General features: G+C 38.4%; 1 protein-coding gene across 3 annotated transcripts in view; it reads left to right on the forward strand.

Moving 5' to 3' along the window:
• Nucleotides 1-24,222, forward strand: part of LOC124797429 — a 266,751-nt gene that overhangs the window by 192,611 nt on the left and 49,918 nt on the right. The window contains exon 2 of one of the 3 annotated variants that reach the window (XM_047260784.1): nucleotides 19,778-19,963. The gene's annotated coding sequence lies outside the window, so the exon portion shown is untranslated. Of the gene's footprint in view, nucleotides 1-19,777; nucleotides 19,964-20,196; nucleotides 20,404-20,428; nucleotides 20,563-24,222 lie in introns of those variants that run through there. The other 2 variants (XM_047260787.1, XM_047260785.1) reach the window with 2 other exon arrangements.

Below are 24,222 nucleotides of genomic sequence, written 5' to 3' on the forward strand. Positions count from 1 at the left end.
AATTCCAGCGGACGTCCAGAGAAAAGTTTAAGTTCCTGTTACTGCTGTAAATGTTATAGATTTTGTGTTATAAATGCAGCCCAAATGTGCTGGTGGTCTCTTGAGTCTTCCACGTTCCTGCACATATACAAAACAATCTTAATTTAAAGCAGAACAAAACATTCGCATGAAAATATGTATCCGGTCGCATTGACCGAGCGAGTAACTGTCAACAGATAACAGCCTAGCATTTCTGCAATACAATGACGAATATTGCTCGTTGTAAAATGCGGCTCTGTGACTGAGATAGAGGCACACACCCCGCTGAGCGTGATGAAGCTCGCCGGAAACTGTAGTCGCGGCAAAAACTCCGAAAACAGTTGATCTCCTGACACCTCTTAAACGAGCTGACTGGGATAGATGAGGCTGCTGACAAAAAGGCGTCTAGTGTGAGTCGTATAGAAAAAGTGCCAAAAGTGTCGTACCACTTTCGCAGTACACAATTTTCACCCAGGAGAAAGTAAGATACAGCTATATCTTGCATGTGCAAGAGGTTGCAATTCCGTCTGCATTATCTTGTACAGACACGTTAAGATCACAAATGGCATGCGTAGTGTGTTTCGCGAACTGAGGAGCAAAGAGAAAGAGTTGTCAAAACGGAGAATATTAGGGACAAAAGAGGGAAGTGGACTTAATATGCACACGAGGTTCATTCTAAAAGTACAGAACATTTTGAGGTGTCGTTTCTCGCGACCCCCCCCCCCCCCCCCCCCCCCCCCCCACACACACACACACATCTGTATAGATCTGCCTAATGGTTGGCGCCAGTATGAATTGTGAGCAGGAACGTTCGTTTACTATTTATTTGTGCGCTTTTGAAAAATATGACAATACTAACGATCCCGCCAGCGAATGTTCGAAGTGTATTACGGTTTCTCAAATGCAAAAAAAGACTACAACATCAAAATTTAGGGACAAATAAAGCAGATTTATGAAAATGTTATGTTTGAAGCTTCATTTCGAAAATTGTGCATCTTTTGTAATGGCGGACAGAAGAATATTCATGATGAAATATCATGATGACCTTCAGTCATAGCTAACGAAGTCAGATCAAGGATCGAGGAACAAGAAAATAGAAGTTTCGCTATTCAATGACTGCGCTTGTGCTTTCTTGAAATTAAACGACCATTCTTTCTCAAATTGTTAGTGATGACTTGGGCTATAGAAAAGTGAGTTGCAGGTGGGTTCCTCAGCTTTTGACACATGAACACAAAATTGAAGTTGCAATGACTTTTCTCATTCGATATGGCAAGTTCAAATGTTCAAATTTGTGTGGAATCTTATGGGACTTAACTGCTAAGGTCATCAGTCCCTAAGCTTACACACTACTTAACCTAAATTATCCTAAGGACAAACACACACACCCATGCCCGAGGGAGGACTCGAACCTCCGGCGGGACCAGCCGGATACGACAAGTATGACGAGAAGTTTTTAATCACATTGTTACTGGTGACGAGATCTGGGTTTCACATAAAAGTTCACAAACAAAGCGCCAGTCAATGGGATGACATCTATTATTCACAATTTCCAACGAAACCAAACGAATTCTGAGCGCTAGAAAGGTTGAGAGCACAGTATTTCGAGACATGAAGGGCGGCATACTTATGCATAGAGGATAAACCATAAATACAGCGGTCTAATATCAGCAGACCCTTCATCAACTACGCCACTTGGATGTTATCTATCGGTATTTTCTTTTTCTATTTGCGCGGAAACCACTGTGGAAATAAGGAACTCAAAGAGGACGTTATTGACTGGTTTGACAACATGACAGTAGCTGCACATGCAGAAGGCGTGGGAAAGCTTGTGGATCGCTAAGACAATTGTTTAAATCTGACTGAGACTACTTAGAAAAATAGCAAAGATCTCAAAATACTTCGTAAATTAAGTTTTCTTTCATTAGCCTGAGTAAAAATGTCTGGAGAAACAAACGTTCTTCACTTTAAGGATGACCCTCGTAGTAAGGAATGATGACTGTATTCATAAGGCATATGACTCAAATGTTGCTACAGTCTTCCCCCAGCTCCTAAGCTACGCTACTGCAAGGACCTCCACTAATAGTTGTTGAGCACGAAAGAGCAGTGCCTGTGTTACTAAGCAGGCCGCAGTGGCCGAGCGGTTCTAGGTGCTTCAGTCTAGGTTCGAATCCTGTCTCGCGCATGAATGTGTGTGATGTCCTTAGGTTAGTTAGGTTTAAGCAGTTCTAAGTTCTAGGGGACTGATGACCTCAGATGTTAAGTCCCATAGTGCTCAGAGCCACTTGTACCATTTGTGTTACTAACAAGAACGATGCAATGTTCCTTCAGACATGTATGCATGTACGAAGGAACGTTGAATAGTTCTCCTTTGTAACACCGGCACTCCTCTTTCATATTTATTTGCCAATACCAGGGCCTCAGCTTTCAATAAACATGACCTTAATGGACGGAAATATACGCTGATGTTCCAGAACATTATAACCACCTGCTTAGTAGCTTGCATGTCCGTCTTTGGAACGAAACACTTCACTGATTCTGCGAATCAGTTTGTTGGTAAGTTTGTGGAGGAATGTGCATTAGATGTCTACACACAGGTCATGTAATTCGCGTAAACAATGGACCACTGACTTGCGTACGCCGTGATGGCACCCCATAGCGACCCAGATGGATTCTATAGGATTTACGAATACATCAAGCGAATTTGGTCGCCGAGACATCAACGTGGGTGCACTATACTGTTCCTCGAACCACTGTAGCACGGTTCCGGCCCCAAGACACGGACAAACATACAGCCAAAAGATGAAATCACCATTGGCGAAGACATCAAGCATGAAGGGCTGCAGGTGGTTCGCAGTTGTCAGCGTGTCTTCGATTGCTACCACAGGCCCCATGCAAGGCCAGAATGTCTCCCATAGGGTAATACTGTTTCCACCAGTCTGCGTCCTTGGCGCGCTGCACGTTTCAAGCCTGCTTTTGCCTCTATGAAGGCGTGTGTGGATAGGACCATCGACCTAGCGTATCAAAAACGTGATTCACCCGAAGAGTTGACAAGTTTCCATTGATCGACGGTTGAATTTTGATGGTCCCGCACCCACTGCAATCGTAACTGGCGATGTCGTTGAACATGTGTAGGGGTGGCCTCCTGCGGATCTCCATGTTCAACAATGAACGATCAACAGTATCCTCCGAAACAATTGTGCGTGCACCAGCATTGTGCTCTTTCGGGAGAGATGCCACAGATCATCATCTATCTTGCTTTACAGAGTAGATAAGACTGCGAACCCCATATTCTGTGAAGAGTCGCGAACGTCCAGCCATTTAGAGCCTAGTTATAGTTTCACTGTCCTTCTACCTCTTCCCCAGATGCTCACGATAGTAGCACGTGAACATTCGACTAGCTTCGCCGTTTTCGAGCACAGGCTCTGCGTAATAATAATCTGCCCTTTGTCGAAGTCGCTTGTTGCAATGGAGTTCCCCATTTGCAGCCCATATCTTCGCTAGGGTGATGCCCTATCCGTGTCTGCTACGCTTACATACTTTTGTTGCCGTGTTACTTACCTGCATCGCCACCAGGCGGCATCAAATCTCACGGAGGGCAGTGGTCATAGTGTTTTGGCTCATCAGTGCACGCACCGTGCGAGTGCAGGTTAATAACATATGGAAGTTTGGGCCTGGTCGTGATTCGTGCACGGATAGCCGAAGCGTTAGGCAACCGCTCACGCAAAGCGGGAAATTCAGGTTCGAGTCCCGGTCTGGCGCAAATTATCACTGTCGTCACTCCAATACACAGCCGAAGGTGGATCATATTCGCAACAGCGAATATATTTCCTGTCGTTACTGAACAATTGTGACGACTAGATGCGTGCGGCAGCGGTTGCAACAGGTCGGAAGCAAAGCAGATGCGGTTTTCCTTCTTTCTTTTTCTTTAGCCAACCATATGTAGTTATGACACTTGTGTCCGTCATTGTGGGTTACATTATGAAAACAACAAAAACACTGGAATGAGATTTTCACTCTGCAGCGGAGTGTGCGCTGATATGAAACTTCCTGGCAGATTAAAACTGTGTGCCCGACCGAGACTCGAACTCGGGACCTTTGCCTTTCGCGGGCAAGTGCTCTACCAACTGAGCTACCGAAGCACGACTCACGCCCGGTACTCACAGCTTTACTTCTGCCAGTACCTCGTCTCCTACCTTCCAAACTTTACAGAAGCTCTCCTGCGGCAAAATAAATCCCATTCTGGAAACATCCCCCAGGCTGTGGCTAAGCCATGTCTCCGCTATATCCTTTCTTTCAGGAGTGCTAGTTCTGCTAGGTTCGCAGGAGAGCTTCTGTAAAGTTTGGAAGGTAGGAGACGAGGTACTGGCAGAAGTAAAGCTGTGAGTACCGCCTGTGAGTCGTGCTTCGGTAGCTCAGTTGGTAGAGCACTTGCCCGCGAAAGGCAAAGGTCCCGAGTTCGAGTCTCGGTCGGGCACACAGTTTTAATCTGCCAGGAAGTTTCAACAAAAACACTCTATAAGCAGCTACTAAAATTTATATGTATAAGTCGCGATACGTTTCTTAGCCGTTCAAATGGTTCAAATGGCTCTGAGCACTATGGGACTTAACTTCTGTGGTCATCAGTCCCCTAGAACTTAGAACTACTTAAACCCAACTAACCTAAGGACATCACACACATCCATGCCCGAGGCAAGATTCGAACCTGCGACCGTAGCAGTCCCGCGGTTCCGGACTGCGCGCCTAGAACCACTAGACCACCGCGGCCGGCTTCTTAGCCGTAATTCGATCTCTAAATGACAATATTTCTCAGATAATACGAAGATTTTTCCATTAAAGAACCCTTATTAACATTAATTTATTGCAAAAAATATACGCTGTTGTCGAAGAAATGCGCAAATACCGGTTGTTCTCGTCCAGTTTGCATTGTACATCGGTTTCACTTCTTAATAGGTCACAATTACTGACGAAGCTTGTATTCTATTTCGTTTTAATCTTAGGTTTCAAGGATTCCACCAGGACTGTACAACGCTCATTCCGAAAGCACTCTGTTTATGCCATATATTAATGTTGTTCACCAACGGTACATCCATATGCTATTCTGGTGAGGTCAACGTCCCGCTTTTTAATAGACCGTTATTACTATTAGGATGGTGCACAAGTTCGTAGCGTTTTTGTTTAGAATGTAGTTATTCCGGTTACTATGGGTTTATTTATCGATTGTCATTTTTTATTTGCAGCTTAATGTTCCTATTTGAGTTTACATATTGTCATGTTGTCATTTGGAGATAATGAGTGGAGTTGTAGACGCTAGAAAATGGAGTTCCAAGTGGAGAAATCGGGGAGTTTCCCACGTGTTCTTCTGTTTGAGTTGAGCATAGGGGAGTCAACAGCGGAAGCAGCAAGAAAAATTTGCGCCGTGTATACGTACATCGATCAGAGCACGGTAAGAAAACGATTTTCTCGTTTTAAGGAGAATCGTTTTGACATTAGTGACTCTCCACGTACAGGAAGACCTTTAGGTTTTAAACGCATTAATCCATAATGGCGCATATCAATGTACTCGAGAATTGGCAGATGTGATGAACTGTGATCATTCCACCATCGTGCTACATTTGTATGCAATTTGGAGGATTCAAAAATCGTGTGTACAGGTACAGCATGCTCTAAGTGAAAATCACAGAAATCAGCCCCTGGCCACATATGCATCTCTGCTTGGTCGTCAGCAACTGGCTCATGAACATCACCGACCATTCCTATCCTGTATCGTTACCGGTGACGAGAAATGATGTCTCTATGCTAAAATAAAGAAAAGAAAGGAATGGTAGAGTCCGAAAAAAGCAGCTCCCCGGAAGAAGAACTGCGCGCATCCGCAGAAGGTAATGTTATGCATCTGGTGGAACAGGGACTGTGTAGTGTACTACAAAGGTTCGAGTCCTTCCTCGGGTATGGGTGTGTGTGTTGTCCTCGGCGTAAGTTAGTTTATAAAAAAAAGTTTTGCAGAGACAGTCCAAAAATAACGACATAACGACTAGGAAAACTGCGTGATGTGATGCTATTCCACGACGTCCGCCAACATTCTGCTAGACTGACAAAGAGCACTACACAGGAGTTGGGTCGGAAAGTCATTTCGCATCCACCTTATTCTGATTTTATTTTATTTGATTTATTATTGGTCCTGTGGACCATACAATTTGTACAACAAAGCACATCATGATATAGGACAAGTCAATTTAAAAAATCATGTTAAGATGGTATATGATGAGAGATGACAGTAGTGGCACATAACTCACATAGCAGAATACATATAGGATATATAGACAAAATATAAAAAAGGTGGTGTGTGATGAGAGATGACAGTGGTGCATACTGCACATAGCAGAATACATATAAGAGATACAGACAGAATATGAGTAACAAACAATAATTAAATTATTTTACTAAGTAGAAATAGCTACAAGTGAATATACAGCGTATTACAAGTAATTAAAATATTGTGGTACATAGTTCACATAGCAGAATACATATATGAGATACAGACAGAATATAGATAAGATACAATAATTAAATTATCTTATTAAGTAGAAACATCTACAACTGAATAAACAGCTTATTGCAAGTAATTAAAATTTTGTTTCAAGAAATTCATGTACGGAATAGAAACAGTGATTTAGTAGCAATTCCTTTAATTTAATTCTCATTATTTTTGGGTTTTTGCTTGTTTTTATGTCTGTTGGGAGGTGATTGTATATTTTAATGCCCATACATTTAACCCCATTCGCATATAATTTTGTGTTGTGGGCTATAACTTGTAACTGTGTTTTGTTTCTGGTGTCATGCGTGTGGTGGTCTGCATTTCTGTCGAGGGCGTCCAAGTGCTGTACTGTAAAACAAGCTAGTTCCAATGTATAGAGGCATGGCAGTGGCAGGATTTTTAGCTGTTGAAATAGTGGTGTACAGTGTTCAGTTCTTTTTTTTTACATTTCATTATTCTTACTACTTGTTTTTGTAACTTGAAAATTGTGAGAGAATCAGAGCTCTTTCCCCAGAAGATTAGGCCATAGCTCAAGACAGACTCAAACAGGGCATGGTACACCAGCTTCAAGGTATCTACACTGGCTGTGTCTTTTAATGATCGTAATAGATAGCAGGTTTTACTAAGCTTTTGTGACAATGCCTCAATATGTGGTTTCCAATTTAGTGTATTACTGATGGTAAGTCCAAGAAATTTAGTGTCCTCCCTGTTCTTAATGTCATCTTTGCCGATAACTATAACTGCATTGAAGGGGTTAGATTTTGTCTAGTATGGAAGTTCATACTTACAGTTTTTTTAGTATTTATGAGTAGTCTATTTGCTTCAAACCACAATTGTAAATGACAAATAATTTCATTAACTGCATCTTGCAATGTGTCACCTCTACTGGTTATCATGATATTTGTGTCGTCCGCATACAGAAAGGAGCTTGCATTTGGTATATGTTCTGGGAGATCATTTATGAACACTATGAAAAGAACAGGACCAAGGACAGATCCCTGAGGGACGCCATTTGTTGTATGTAGTATATCTGACCTGCAGTGCCTGAATGTCTCTGATTTTCTTATTTCTATATATTGCTTTCTTTGACTAAGGTAGCTATGGAACAAACTGTGGGCTACACCTCTAATCCCATACTTATGGAGTTTCATAAGCAGCAGCTTGTGGTCGACCATGTCAAAGGCCTTAGACTGATCAAGAAATATACAGCAGGTTGTTTATGGTCAACGAAACTTGAGCACTTTTCTAGAAATGCATACAGAGCATGTGTGGTGGACCTATTTTTCTGAAATCTGTATTGGGAAGATGTGATTATGTTGTTAGAATTTAAACATATTTCTAATCTAGTTAACATACAGTTTTCAAATATTTTTGAGAAGGCAGGTAGTATAGCAATTGGCCTATAGTTTCTCATGTCCGTTTTCTCTCCCTTGTTGTAGAGAGGTATAATTTTAGCAAGTTTTAGCTGGTTTGGAAATGTTCCCTCTAGAAATGAGGTATTTATGATATTTGACAGGGGTCCACTGATGTAATTTGAACACTTATGAAGTAAGAAGCAGGGTATCTGATCATGCCCTGCAGAATAAATCTTTTTTACTCTTTTTTTTAATAATAGCATCAATTTCATACGGTGTTGTAGGAGATAGGAAAAAGGAGCTCAGAGGAGTATTATTTTTGAGACGAGAGTGTGCAGTGTTTGGAGAGTTAGTCAGGAAATTTGTGGGAGGAGAGTGAACAGTATTTGAAAAGTTGGTTAGGAGATTTGTGGAAATTCCTGAAAAATAGCTGTTGAATTTATTGGCTATTTTATGTGCATTTTCAGTCTTTTGTCCTTCTATATTTAGTGTGATTTTATCCTCTATCCTTAACTTTCTACCAGTCTGTTCATTTACTATGCCCCAGATGGTCTTACATTTGTTGGAAGAGCACCTAATTGTTTTATCATTATGAGCTTTTTTACCCTCACCTGTATGTGTTTTTGTAATTTTTATAGTATACCTTGTACTCTTTGGATTTGCCACTGTCCAGTTTGCTAAGTCTGTGCTGCAGCCTCATCTTTTCTGATGCAGTTTTAATACCTTTTGTGACCCAAGCATTCTGTTTTTTGTTAGTGATGGTCTTTGTTTTCTCTGGGAAACTGCAATTAAAGTAATATTCAAATATCTGCAGAAAATTGTCATATTTTTCATTTGTTGTTGAGGAAGTAAATACACTTTGCCAGTCTTCTTTCTCTAAGCTAAGTACAAAGTTGTTTATGTTGCTATCACTATAACTTCTACTTTTAATAACTGTTTCTCCTCTTGGGAGTACATTGAGTGATGGATTAAAGTATATTATTAGTGCACTGTGATCTGAAAAACCAACATCTATAATTTTTGCAGTGCAATCAGTGTTAGTAGCAACCTGATCAAGACAGCTGTTTAATCTCATAGGACATATAACTTTCATATTTAAGTTGAATGACATCATTAAATTTACTAATTGGGACTTTCGAGCAGATTCTTCAAGGAAATCAATGTTGAGATCACCACATATTATTATATTTTTTGAGTTGTTGTGACAAGCTTTTTCTAGCAATAGTCCAAAGTTTCTGAGGAAGACTGAAAAGTTACCACTAGGTGATCTATACACACACATTATATACATATTTAGGTCGGCAAGTACTACCCCAGCTATTTCAATGTCTTTGTCTAAGGAATACACTTCACAGGGATGGATATTCATCTTATCTTGCCCCCTCAGATTTTCACCTTTTTCCGCTCTCTATCGTACAACACTTAAGGAGCTTCCTTTCTGGATAAAGATGTGCTCCGCATGTGGCTCGAAGAGTTCGTCGCCTGAAATTTCTGCAATTGCAGAATCGAAAAGTTACTCCACCGTTGGGGTCATGTAAATACCGACGGAGGATATATTATTAATCGTTAAAGTCTCTGTTACAGTACATAATGATTGAGATTGGACCGTAGATCAATGAAAATGTGTCACTTGGTGAAATGACGATAATTTCCAAGAATGATTGCCTCTCGATGTCGCGGGGTCCAAACGATGCTTATCGAACGTGTGATCCTAAATCGATCACGCGACTCTGGTGGCAGGCGTTATGAGTATGTTTACAGTGGTCACTACAGCAACGACAAAATAAGAGCGTTACAAAAATACTTGTACTTACAAAGGAGATGACTTACCTTATTCTTTGTGTGTGTTGTCGTCATGTGAAAGTCCATGTGATGTGTACGCTACGGGAACAATTCCCTTTTTGCCATTAATTTGTGGAGGTGTGTTACTTAGAACAACTAAGGGAGCGATGGAAAACAGATAAAAATGACGATCACAAATAATTCATCATAACGCCCGCCACAAGTCGCGTGGTCGATTTAGGATCGCACGTTCGATATGTATCGTTTAGACCCCACGACTTTGAGAGGCAATCATTCTTGGAAATTACCGAAATAACACAAGGTCAATGGTTATGTCCCAGTACATCATCGACAAGCGGCTACTCAAAACATTTTCCATGCAACATAGGCCGGCCGGAGGGATCAGTAGTACACTGTGGAGACATTCAACTTGGCCTCCATAGGATCTGTGGTAATGATCAAAGAAACAATGGTAGCTGTGGCCTATGTGAACATAACTGTGGACCACTTGCATCCCTTTATGCTCTGTGTCCTCCCCAATGAGGATAGCATCTTCCCTCTGGATAACTTTTCATGTCACAAGGCCAGAATTGTGCCACAGTGGTTAACTCTCACAGTACCAAATGAAGGGTGGGTGGTTACTTTATGTCCACCTCTTCAAAATTTGTAATCTAATCATGTGCTTTATATTTTAAAATTTTGAAAAATATTTATTGTTTCAATGAATTCTTCTACCAGGTACATAATCGTTTAAAATTTTTTGTTAAAACATATCATGCCATAAGAACTACATTTTATAGGTGACACAAACAACTTATTACACCAGAGAACTGATGATAATCCACTCTGTCTATGAATAAAATCTCTCTACTCCAAATTCCAGAGGTGGGAGGGGGGGGGGGGGGGGAGGAGGAGAGTATTGCCCCTTCTTACCCCTGCTTGTGTACAACTATTCATTCTGCTGAATCTGCCTTTCCCCTTTGATACAACTAGTCCATACATATGTCATCATTTGTTCTTATTCTGTTGAGGTTGGTTCATATCTTCCAGTGTAAATTGAAGCCCAGTGTGTTTTCTATAGAACAGAAAAGGTCATAAGCATGTACTGGCAAGGCCTCTTTCCACAGTTCTGTCGTAGTTGTACTTTGGCTCAAATATGTAGGGGTTGTAGTGGAGTGCAGTTTGTCATTTCCACACCTTCAGTCAGTTAGCAAATCGAGAATAAATGTTTACTTTGTACTTCAGAAGTTTGTTCTGGGTACAGATTTTCATGTTAATCTTTGTTAGATGTTGCCTACACATTAAAATTCTGCCAGTGTCACACTGAGGTATGTTGGAATTTCATTGTAGGAAAGAACAGTGCTCTCAAAACTTGCTATAAGTTTGTGGTAGGCCAGGCTTGTTTTTAAGTGGAAACACGTGACCTCTGCTTTGGTAGGACTAGGTTGTGAAAGTATTGAGCCAGACTGCTCGAGTCCTTCAAAAATACTTCCTTTGCATTTATTGTCCAGCCATAGGTGTATGTACCCAACTTTTATAGACTCTGTTTTAGACATGTTGACAGTATACTGATTGAAAAGAACTGGTTCTAGGATGAATCACTGAGCACTGAGGCAACACATTGTTAAGTTTCACTTGTTTTCTTCTTCTATTTCTTATGACTTCAGAATGGTCTGTTATTGAACAGCTTATCAGTATTTGAACTACACTTTGGCAGGGTATAATGCAAATTAAAAGATAATGCCAAGTTTTGTCATTTCTGGAAGCGTGCCTCTGTGTATGTGGTCAGTGCAAGTACTTGGTCTATGCAGCTTCTTTTAGGCTTCTGCTTGTTCAGTATTAATTAATACAAGAGGACCTACAAGATTATAAATTATCCTCTCCAGTAGTTTCTACATAATTCTGAGCAGAACAATCAGGCAAAGTGTTTGGCATGTTATTTGCTTTACTTGATTTAAGGATGGTGATAACTTTTGCTTAGTGGTGGACCAGAGGTATGTTTCCTGAATGGATACCATTAAGACTGAGGGCCTCCCAGTTTCATTTATTTCAGGGTAACAGTAATTTACTCAATCAAAATAGGTTGCCAAAAGGCGAGTTATTATCAGATAACGATATTTAGCATTTTATGTCTTTGTTTTATGTCTGTGAGATTGGTCTGCTAGAGTGGTGGAAGTTTTCACGATACGATTTGCGACAGTGTAACAGTGTTTCACGATACTGGTTAGTTTAAAATGTTCACTGATTTCTGACTTACAGTCTGCATGGCAGAGACCAGACTTTCCTTCTTGATCTTGATTGTTTCCAGCCATTTTGTTTGCTCTGGTTTGTCTAGGCCATATACAAATTCATCTTCGCTGTGCTTCCACCTTCAAGGAATTGGCTGTACTGTTCCTCTTTTTGTTCATACTAGCTCAGAATGTATTCCCATCTAAAGCCTTTGGGATGCTGTCATTTGCAAGGGTTATTGCAGCATCCATAAAGGTGAAATTCCATGTAGGATGACAGAGCGAGGTGGCGCAGTGGTTATACACTGGACTCGCATTCGGGAGGACGACGGTTCAATCCCGCGTCCGGCCATCCTGATTTAGGTTAGGTTTTCCGTGATTTCCCTAAATTGCTCCAGACAAATGCCGGGATGGTTCCTTTCAAAGGGCACAGCCAACTTCCTTCCATGTCCTTCCCTAATCCGATGAGACCGATGACCTCGCTGTCTGGTCTCCTTCCCCCAAAACCAACCAACCAACCATGTAGGATGGAGGCTTAATGATCTTATGGGAATATTGATTCCTATGCCTAATACTACAAGGTGACAAAAATTATGCAGCACTTTACAGTAGATTTATTAAGATAGACTGTTGATATTTGTTGTGACAAAATATTTACAAGGATTTCTTTCAGTTTTCTAACTGCCAACAGAAAGGTGTTTTGATATTTAACACTGAAAACAAGATGAAAATTATGTGCATCAGCCACTCTAGGTCCTCTACATCTTGGGTTTCATACTCTTTATTTTCATTGTTTATGTTGGCTATTAAAATCTCCTATTGAGATGACAGGGCAAGGTAGAGAATGGATAATGTGATTGATTCTGTTGTTAGAGGGAGGTTTACCAATATACTAACAATAAAATTGTAAAACTGTCATGTCTGTCTATCCAAATGTGGTGATTTCCAAAACTACTTGACGAATTTTAATGGGGTTTTCACCGGTAACTTGAGCATAGTTTGACGAAATCTATAGACTTTATTGCATCAAAATCGGAACACACAAAATACATCATAATTTAAAGTTTTATCTAAAATCGTCTGCTCAGTTTCGTAGTTTCGATGTTTAATCATCACTGCGTAGTACACCAAAGAGCCAATAGATGGCTATGATAGTTTTGTGGACACAAACAACCAATAGATGGCTTTGTTAGTTTTTTTAACTCAGTAACTGATGTATTTTCTAAAGTTAAGTCAGTGATAGAATTAAGCATCACAAGCTTATTTTTACAAAATACGAACTAACTTTGCATTTATTTGGCTTGAATACACATACTTAGTGATGCATTAAAAACTTAACAATGGTTTGTTTCTTTTGATAGATGTAATTTATATCCTTGCTAGGAAAAACGAATTTATTAGGTTTTCTTTGTGATTTGAGTTAGCACACATTATATTTTGAATTTGTTTTGTTTATGAATAAAAATTCCCAGAAAGCAGATGAGTCATTCGGAACACAACAGAAGCCTGATGGCTATGTGGTCTTAAGAATCCCATGATTGTGAAGAGAGACATGCTGCAGCTTCAGAACATTAGGCTTTAACTTGTTCTTTGGTAACTCCTTCTGAAAGAGAGGTGTGGTGTGACTCTGACCAAGAGCATCATGCATTATCTCACTCTTCAGAACCATTGAATCACAGAAGCTTAAAGTTACTTCCCTACAACATAACATTGTAGAAGTGGAAATTTTGACTGGGAGTAATGCAGCCAAGCTATTTTTATACACAGAACCCTGTTCATTAAAACAAATTACCAATTTGTTTTAAACATGCACAATTCCTGAGGAGCTTATATTATGCCTTGATCATAAACAAAGTACAAGGCCAGACACTGTGTTGCAGATGTGGTCCTTAGTGTCTGTTGTTTTTTTCCATAGCCAGCTCTATGTGGCTCTCTCCCATGTTACATTCATGTCCCCAATCATACTACTTCAAATGTTATATACAAATAAGTTTTATAAAACAATAATAAACTCTACACATGTGAAATCACTGGCACAGCTATAAATGAATACCCAGGTAACACTATGTTTCTAAGCTACTTGTTTTAAAATTCTTATAAACTTGTTACTGCTACATAATGAAATTCATACAATGATTATTAGGCTGTTACCAAACTATAAAAATTACTACATTGTTTACGAATATTTATCATATCACTGCATTTCATGTATATAGATGTTTTGTACTATATAGAACTCATTGAATTTTATATTTGCTGGCAAATTAAGTAAAAAATGTGTTTCTGCATAATGCATGCCTTTTTGAGCCAAAAGAAGTCATGATGTACATTTTTCTTACTGTGTTCATGCAGTGTACTGACTTGCTGGTATAATAATCAGAATTCAGTACATTTAGTTATGCAATAAATATGCAGAGAATTAGTGATTAGCTTACCCAATTCTGCGAATGGGTTTCTGCTGGATCGTCTGAAATACACCCTACAAATAACTTGTATTGACTCTATCTGGACATACAGATTCAGCTTGGCTTGAGACAGGAGTTTCTCTAAAATATTACTGAATTAAAGTAACCAGGATTACTACCTCATTGTTCCATTTTTGTTTTGTTTTCATCTGTCACTAACAACTGTTGCATTACCGTTAACTTTACACCATCTATGTTGGGCTTTTTTTAATTTTTATTTAATTTTTATTTTTTTAAGAGTTTATAATCTCATCTTCAACTTGAAATTTTCCATTGCTAATAATGAATGGCATAGCATCCAAGAAATGCTTTTTTTTTCTCTTTTCCCCTCATTGTACCCCCCTCAGATTTAGTGGTAAAATGGGTCAGTGGATAGTCCACCAAAAACTGAATGTAGATCAAGCATGAAAAGAGGAAGAAGGTATACTGAACTGTGAAAGGAGGTGCAGAATAGAAATAGTGAATGGTCCAAGTTCAAGTTGTTCAACATCGGGAGAACTGCAAGAATCACTGTTTGTGATTGTATGGTCAGTGTGTTGGACTGCAGAGTGGGAGATTTGTGTTCAAATCTCTTTCCTGCCCCCCACCCTTTCCTCCCTCCACAAAATACGAACTCTCTGTCTGCTTATTGACATGTCTGTTCTCCTTCTGCAGTCTTGGCAATTCTCATATGTACATTGGTTATAGAATATGAGTCATATGGTAAGAATATATTACAGTCGCAAATACATGTAATGAATAGTGAGAGCAGGCAAGATGCCACATTGACCTCTCAGCAGAATATATTACCATCACAAACAAATGTGATAGTGAGAGTAGGCGAGATGCTGCATTGACCTCTCAGCAGAATATATTACTATCACAAATAAATGTGATGAATAGTGAGAGCAGGCGAGATGCCACATCAGCCTCTCACTTAAATGAAAACAACAAATAAATGTGTGTGACGACAGCAAAGGAATTCAAGAGTCAAAACTTCCAGTACAGAATGTAAGAGCCTTACTATGTGGTACTTGTGTAGAATAATTACAATATACATAAGTCTGGAGGTCTCTTCCTCACACCTCACTCTTTCAGGCAGACATTAAATCATGACTGAGACACAAATTTGAATACAGTGAACAGACAAGTCAGTGTCACTGATGGACATTTTATAATTTTATGAAAAGGAAAAATATGGGGCACAAGGGAGATCTGAACACACACCAACACCATGAGCACATAACCATGACACTGCAGCTATTCAACTTCACCCAGTGTTGCATATCTTGAGCTTGGACCATTGCCTGTTTTGGTTTTGCTTCTTTTTTCACAATTCAGTACACCTTCTTCCTGTTTTTGTGTTTTATCTGTGTTCAGTTTTGGATAGGCTATCCATTGGGCCATCTTACTACTAAATTTAAGGGGGATGTGATGGGGAGATTCCCTTGTCAGTATTACTAATATCATACACTACTGAATATCATTCATAAGACCACACGTAAGCGTTCACAGTAAGAACTGTTTGCAGTACTCAGCAACTAGATGAGCTGAAATTTATACACAGCTTTGGGTATTTTCAGACATATTTTCTGTCTATATGTGTTGAAGAAAACACAGTGGACAACTCACATAGCAAATGTGTCAACTGAGCTTGTCTGACACCTATTTAACAGGATTAAGGTTCACAGAATTTGGAAATTGGAGAAGTTGTTGAAAGTTTTGGCAATACTCTTGCAGCCATTTGCATAGACTTATACCCATGCTGAAAATTCCCATCTTCACAGGGAAAAAACAGTTATCATTTTTCAGTAGATCTGTGAACAAGTTGGTCTAGGGTGCTTTCCACAGAGATTGTTAGTCCATGAGAATGCCATAAAAACAATCCACAGGTTATAATGCAGTGGTGTGCGTTGAGCCTGTGAAGTGAAAATTTGGAGCAACAGAGACTAGCTGTCATCAGTTAGCAGCAGTTTGGAACAATAGAGACTACCCATCATCTGTCAGCATCCATACATGTTTGAGACTGTCTAGAAAATTCAAGTCTTTCCTCCACTTCAATGTTGTTAGCATGTCTACATATGCTATAGCTCTGTTCTGAAGCATCATCATCATCTTATATGTTTGTAGCTCTTGTTCAAATACCCAGTCTATGAAGTTTTTAAAAAACTCTCAGATTATCATAAGCACATGGTCCATGTATAGTTATAAAGGTACAATTATGAATTTTTTTAATTTTTTACCACTGTAAACTTGAAAACACTTTTAGCTGAAGAGTAACCATTGTCAGCTGCCACCTCATTTCCAGCTCATCATTTCTTTTGCCATGCACTCAGCACATTCATGTGCAGTCCACATTGTTTACTCCCCTGATAATTAGCACCACAAATACTGGATTGTTGAAATATGCCAGGAAAATGAAGTGATGGGTCATAGGACAGCCCACAGCAACAAATGGGCACATGGTATTGAAATACTACATTGCAATAAATAAAGCAAACTTTTTACACAAGGATAGAAAGCTGCTCATTTGTAATGCACAAAATGTAATTTTAATGGTAGATAAACTTCTGTGTACTTGCTGAAGATAGAGTTTCATGTTTTTCAATGAAATGAAATGAAATGATCGTACGGCATTGTTGACCGGGAGACCCCATTCGGGGGAGTTCGGCCACCGTATTGCAAGTACTTTTTAGTTGATGCCACTTTGGCGACTTGCGTCTCAATGATGATGAAATGATGATGGACACACGACACCCAGTCCCCTGCCGGGAATCGAACCCGGGCCCCCTGCGTGGAGTTAGGTTCATTTTCCTTTATGGATTAGTGTAACCATCAGGCAGAAAACAGCATACTGCCAGCTATTAAAAACATACCAAACATTAAGTGTAAGTTACTTACACAGCACCATGTGGTAAGATACTCAATTAATGCAAGACACAGAACTGTCATCACATAATGAAAAAATGCAGTTGGGAACCTTACACAAGTTAAGAACAAAATCTGTCACACACAAGAAGACCTACATCAAGACACTGTGTTTAGCAGATTCTACATTCAGAGAGCTATTACTAAAAATTATCATCCATAGGCACATACCAGCTACCGCATCAAAAGTAGACTCCTTCTTTAGTGCCATGTGAAAAAATGAAGCCAGATTGATGAAATGTTTAGGAAAAACCAGCAACTGAATGTCACAGAGAATATGCACTGTGTGGCCTCAACAATAACTTTTGGAGGTCCATAACTAAATAAGTATCTGCTGCCATGACATACCACTTGCAGCATTTACAAATAATGCTGGTTAGGCATAATATTTCAGCAAATGACCACATTGCCATAATCATGTGTGCTGGTGATTGTTAATCTTGGTTGATTTTTGTAATCTGTACTATATGTGTTGCAAGTGTCATGCTGCGATGACGAATGTTATATTTAGTTGTGGACCTCTGAAGTTAAAACGGAGGTACAAGGTACATATTTCCTGTGATATTCAGCTGGCAGATCCTCCTAATCAACTCGTTAATCTAGTTATATTGTCTCACACAACACTAAGGATGTAATCTACTAGAGATGCTGCAGGTGGCATAATGTGACAGTGAATATTTATTAAGCAATTACCCTCCGAAGTTTAGGTGAAGGACGCACAGTGGATATTTCCTCCCATATTCAGTTTATGAGTTCCACTAATTGCCTTGTTAATCTGGCTTTACTTTTTTCTCACAAAACTAAACAAGGAGTTTACTACAGATGCTGCAAGTGGCGTGCTGTAACAGCATATATTTATGTAGTTATGGACTTCCAAAGTAAACACAGAGACCACGGACACTGTAGATCATGGAGTTCTTCTGTAGATAATTACTTTTGTTGTATTTGTTTCTTTAAACTTGTGCAGAATGCATACTATGGCTGTATTTGAGTGATTCATTCACTAGTTGTGGTAAGCAGAACATTTAAGTTTCCATAAATTGTTAACTTGGCATCTGTAAGTATTGTAAGTGCAGTTTCACAGATGTTGCATTACATGTGGAGCAATTTTGTTTATGGTTTATATTCCCTAAATATGATTATCCACTTGTGAATGTAATATCTTTATTTCAAATTAAGTCTCACATCTTCAGGTGTCATTGTTGATAGAGTGGGTTTGATTTTGAGTATTTTACTAATTGCATTACTGGTTAGGTTGAGCTCAAGAACTCCACGTGAAGCTCCCAAATGCATTCATTGAAACCCTCACCACCAGGCAGTGAAAACAAATCAGGAAACAAACCTAACTTCAAGCCAAAGGAATCCATACAATGATGAGCTCACCCTCATTGTGACAGATATAAAGATTATAATTACATATATTTATATGTACATTAGAATGCAACTGAGCACAAAATAGATTTAAATTAAAACATTAAAAAAGCAACTCCACATTTACATCCAGAGAACCATTTGATAAAGAGTTGTTGTGTTATCCTCATCAAATGGCATCCATTGCATGTGGTAAGAGATGGACATAGGGTCAACATACTGTTCTTCCAACTATTGTCAGCTTCCCAGACCTTGGAGACACTACTACTCATTCAGTTAGCCCCTCAGTTGTCATCACAGTGCTGAGTGCTCTCATTCCATTCTTCTCACTCACTTGTTAGTAAAACTCCATAGCTGTTCTATGCATTGAACCCTAGCCTTCCACAACACAGTGACATGGTAACAAGTCTGATTCTTAACATGCTACTTAGTATTCTTAACATTCTACTTAGTAATCAAGTTAGTAATAGTTCTTCTCACATTAATACTTTACAGACACAAGACTGTTTAGGTTCATATATTTGGTAAGGTTTCATGTACAATTTCCTCAACAAAGCTGAATGAGTGAAAGAACAGAAAATGACAAGATTTACTTTGCAAAAATGGTCCATTGCTCCTTAACCTTATAGGATTTGAAGTATATTTAGCACCTCTTTATGCCATGGACAGGTTCTTTTATTAGTGGTGTATTGTCTTCTTATTTCCATTGCCATGCATGGCTACTGCTGAGTAGCATTAATAGAGAGTAGTCTTCTTTTTATCAAAGCACATAAGCCAAAATATATTTTTGGAAGCAGTGGTAAATTTTTCACAGCTGCCATAATATTTTGTGGCAGGAGATTCTGGGACTTTGCAAATGATTCTATCACACTTTTCTGAGAATTTTTGAATAACAGAAGAGTTACTCAGAAAATACCTCCTTGTGGCATAGTGGTGGGCATGATCTGTTATTCTGACAGAATAGTCCACCTCTCCAGAACAGCATTTTCAATGTCATTAGCTTTTACATGAATTAACTGATGAAGAATGATATAAACACTAATGATAAGCAAGTATTTGCTCTTGAATGTACTCATATATTTTTAATTAATTTGTGATTAATAATTGCTCATTTGGCAGGTATCAACATAATGGAGAACATTAACAGATGCACCTAAGTGGTAACAGCAGTCTTCAATACTACTTTCCACATTGCAAGCTGATGTCCAGAGCAGGTGGAAAACAGCAATGTGTGGTGTGTGAAAAACATGAAACCTGCTTGAGCAATGTGGCACTACATTCAGAGAAATTCTGGATTTTCTGCAGGTATTACCTATGTTTGTCTTGTCTATATGGCCAAAGGTTTGCAGATAAAAAGAATCACATTAATTTCTTCATCATCTATAATATAAAATTATTTTTTCCCGGTGATGTACACATGTTAAACCATTTTTAATAGAACAGCCAGATAAATGATGAATATGACGTCACTTCCTTGTTGTCTCCATCTTATCAACTGCCAGCTTCCTGAGACCAGCTTCCTCACTTGGTGCAGAGCATCTGCCAGTGTGGCACTGCATTATATTCTGATGGAGTTAAAGGGCAAAATTGACAGAATAATGTTGTTTTATGTGGCAATGATGTTTCTTTTGTAATGTTTTCACAAACATTCATTTTAAGCAAAGTGAATAAGAATGAGAAATGAGAACAGAAATTGTAACAAATTTTCACGTTTTGACGCTACCATGTTAATTAGGTGAAATGAGGTGTGACAGTTCTCTCCAGTCTAAAGTTACTTAATATGTTGCCAGTGATTTCTGTTGTATGTGAAGTGATTATCAGATTTCAGCTATTCATTGTTTTATTGCATTTTGGAAGGTGTAACATAAATTCCAACTGTAAAAATAAGTTGACACTGAACTAATGTAAGTAACTTTAAATCCTTCCAAAAAATACCTTTTATCAATAACTCAGCTGCATCTGTTACATTTTCTATCTGGTACATTTGCTTCAATAATTTTGCTTTGCAGAACACAGTTTCAGTCTGTACCTGCATTATGTTTCAATCACATACTAGCACATTAACTGAATTTGTGTCCATTGTCAACAAAACTTCATTTTTACTCTCTCTGTGACTATACCAGTCACATATCTTAAAATGGCAACGTGCTCAAGATCTAGTCCACTTATTAATGGCTCTCACAGTAAAGGAAACTGTGACTCGTGCAATTGAAATTGATTCATCTCAGTTTGGAAATTATTGAATTGTGCATTATTTGTTCATTTTTGTTAGAATATGCTGGTGTTTATGTTGGTATGGATAAATAACAATTACATCATTCGTAATGCTTGTATTCATATATCAGAACATCAAAGGGACAACAACGGAAAGACATACTTGGTGAACTGACAGCAACATTTCTTTTCCCTTTACTTAATAATTCAACATTATCAGTGAAGTTCACAATTTTTTGTTTTCAATTTTGTAGTACAAAATCTTAAGGCCATTACTTTCTTGGAGTCATATGTGATGATTTTCTACAGTCAAAGATCCACTCATTCTGGTTGAAACCCGACACACCAAGTGTACAAAACAAAGACTTGGCTGATCCCCTGGAATCTTTCTTTGATGATTCTTTCTTCTGGTAGCAGTCAGACTTGAAGTGATCATACTTCATGTAACTTAAACATTATTTGCCTTCTCATTTTTCTTAAAAAAAAAAAAATGATTATCATTAGCCCATCATCAACTGGTTTGCTCGTGCTCTGCAGTTTGTCGGCTACATCCAGAATATGAATAATGTAAAAAGTTTGGTATCCAACTGAGGATCCCAGATATTCATTCCTCGAGTTTTATTCATACCAGCAAGATAATTTTCCATGGTATTTCAAGCCTCCTTTGCCTTTCTTGTGTTTTATACATGTACATAAACATTCTTTGTACTTCTGTGTAATTCAGTGTATCTGTATAGTAAATAATCATTGACTTTTTCGCTGTTTCTATCACTGTAATAATTTTATGCAGTGTTCTAAGTTTTCTGATATTGTAATAATTATGACAAATTTTGTATGAAGGGTATCAACAATATTAAAGCACAAGAAGACTTTATAATCAATTACAAGTTTGAAAGCTTGGGAAAAGGCAAAGAAAAACACAAAATAATGAGATAATAAATATGACAGAGATTTTTATACTGGTACTTCTTTCAACAAGGAGATTGAGGCAGACTAGGACAAAGGAAATGTTTAAATTAACGATGTTAGTCATGCAGAATATGTTACTGTCCACAGTCATGAGTAGCTTCTTTTCTTTGTCTTACAGGTCTCTCCTGATGTGTTTCTGATGTGACTTTCTTCTTTTATTGTTTGATAATCAAATCCACATCCTACTTTGATCTGCTTTCAGTACTCTATAAAGAGAGCATTTATTTTAAAAAACAAAAGGTTTTTAGTATGGTGGACTTCTACCAGTCCTTCACAGTAACAATCAATAAGTAAATGCTAATCAAGAATCTGATATTCCATTCAAACATGCCTAATATATACAGGGTCTTTGTTATTGGGATTATTCACTGATTCTCATGTGGAAAGAAACCATATATTTATTTACATAATCCATTAAATAAGTGGCAGCCAACTGAAAATGAGACAGATGGAAAAAAGTAAGTAAACTGTTTGGCCTCAGCAGCCAGAGACTGTGGTTGTGTGTGTGTGTGTGTGTGTGTGTGTGTGTGTGTGTGTGTGTGTGTGTGTGTGTGTGTGTTATTTCTGATGAAGGCTTTCATGGCCAAAAGATTACTTTCTGAGAGTCTTTTTGTTGTGCCTATCTGCAACTCAGCATCTCTGCTATGCAGTGAGTAGCAAGTATCCTTTTTATAATACTGTCATTTCATCCTGGATTTTCCATTGTTTGATTAAGTAAACTGTTTATTATTTTGAAAGTAATTAACATTGCTGTTAATAAATTTATCCTATTGTGAGAGAAGATGGTCATTGTTTTCATGGAAAAATGTTTGTCATTGCCTGTGGAATCGTGATTGGGCCTAGACATGCACCTGTTCATCCAAAGCAAACTGATGGCCACGATGTCTTTCTTCAGGGCACCAAATATATCTTCCCAGCCAAACTTCTATGGAACAGTCAAAACAGCGGGCATGCTAGCTCCATGAAAGTCATGATGACCTTTTCCTTTGACTGCAAAAGGCTGCTGCTCACTGGCTTTCTGGAACATGACTCCACAATTAATGCACATCAGTACATGGACCTTTGCAAAAATTGAAGTGCACCATCAAATCCAAATGCCCAGGAATATTAGCAGACAACATCATTCTGTTGCAGGATAATGCCTGCCCACGTGTTGCCAAGGTTGTTTTGATTATGCTGCAGAAGTTTTGCTGAGAAGCCCTAAAAAATCCTCCACACAGTCCCAACCTCTCCCCACGCAATTTCCATATTATTGGAGCCTCAAAGAAATATGTGTATGACTTTTAGTTTGCTTTGGATGAAGAGCTGCATAACCAGATACACAATTCTGTAGGCAAGCTGAAACATATTTCCATGAAGGCACTAACTGTCTTGTCTCACAGTGGAATAAATGTATTAACAGTTTTGCTGATTTCCCTACTTTTTCCCATCTGTCTCATTTTAATTTGATTGCACGTAATATAACACTGGTATGAAATGTAGTGATTGTGTTTGGTAAGGTCTATCTGTAATTTTTTGAAACAATAAACAGTTTCACCTAATTTCCATCCAATTGAAATTTTAAAAATGTATGCTTTTTGTTGGCTTGCATTTAGAGTGCAAAACAGAAAAAGCAAAACACATTTAGAGATTTGCAATTTGTCAGTAAAACGTGCTTTGGTGTGGTATGTGATTATTTTGTGCCTACAAATAAAACAGAGTTTTATCAGTACATATTTCATCACCTATTCCTTTAACTAACTTTTGACAGCAACAAAGATTTGTTCATTTCTCTTTGGCATACGAGCTAAGGGTGTGATACAACTGTCACACATTAGATTAAGTGGATCCTAGCATGTAAAAGAGTTCCTAGTGTTACAGAACATTATCTGAAAGGTAGGACTATGTTAGACTATCTCTGTAGACTGCTTTAACAATTAACTATTATTAACTATGAACAAGTTGAGATGTTAACCTATAGTATAAAATTGGGTGGTCCACAGTAAGAAATGGAATAAAAAAACTGCAAATAAAATAAAATAAATTTCATTAAATCAGAAGATAAAATGAGCAAAATGTGCAAGAATATAAAGTAACACTGTAAAACTGTGAAAGAATTTATTGAAAAATCTGCAATTTAAATGTTATTCCTAGCATTGTATAAAACCAGCAACAGCAAAATATTTTCTGTTGACACATAAACACACATCACGCTCCTAGCCCATGAATCCCTATAAGAAGCAAAACTGCCAGAAACAGAGAACATGTCAAGAACATTATTAATACCATCACTAATTTATTTGATCAATTGTTCACATGATATATTCTCCAGAGCCTAAATAAGCTGCTGAAGAACGTTTACTACACACTTATGTAGCATTTCAAATACTTTTTTGTTCAAA

The sequence above is a fragment of the Schistocerca piceifrons genome, chromosome 1, assembly GCF_021461385.2.
Source record: "Schistocerca piceifrons isolate TAMUIC-IGC-003096 chromosome 1, iqSchPice1.1, whole genome shotgun sequence".
In the NCBI taxonomy this organism is placed as follows: Eukaryota; Metazoa; Arthropoda; class Insecta; order Orthoptera; family Acrididae; genus Schistocerca; species Schistocerca piceifrons.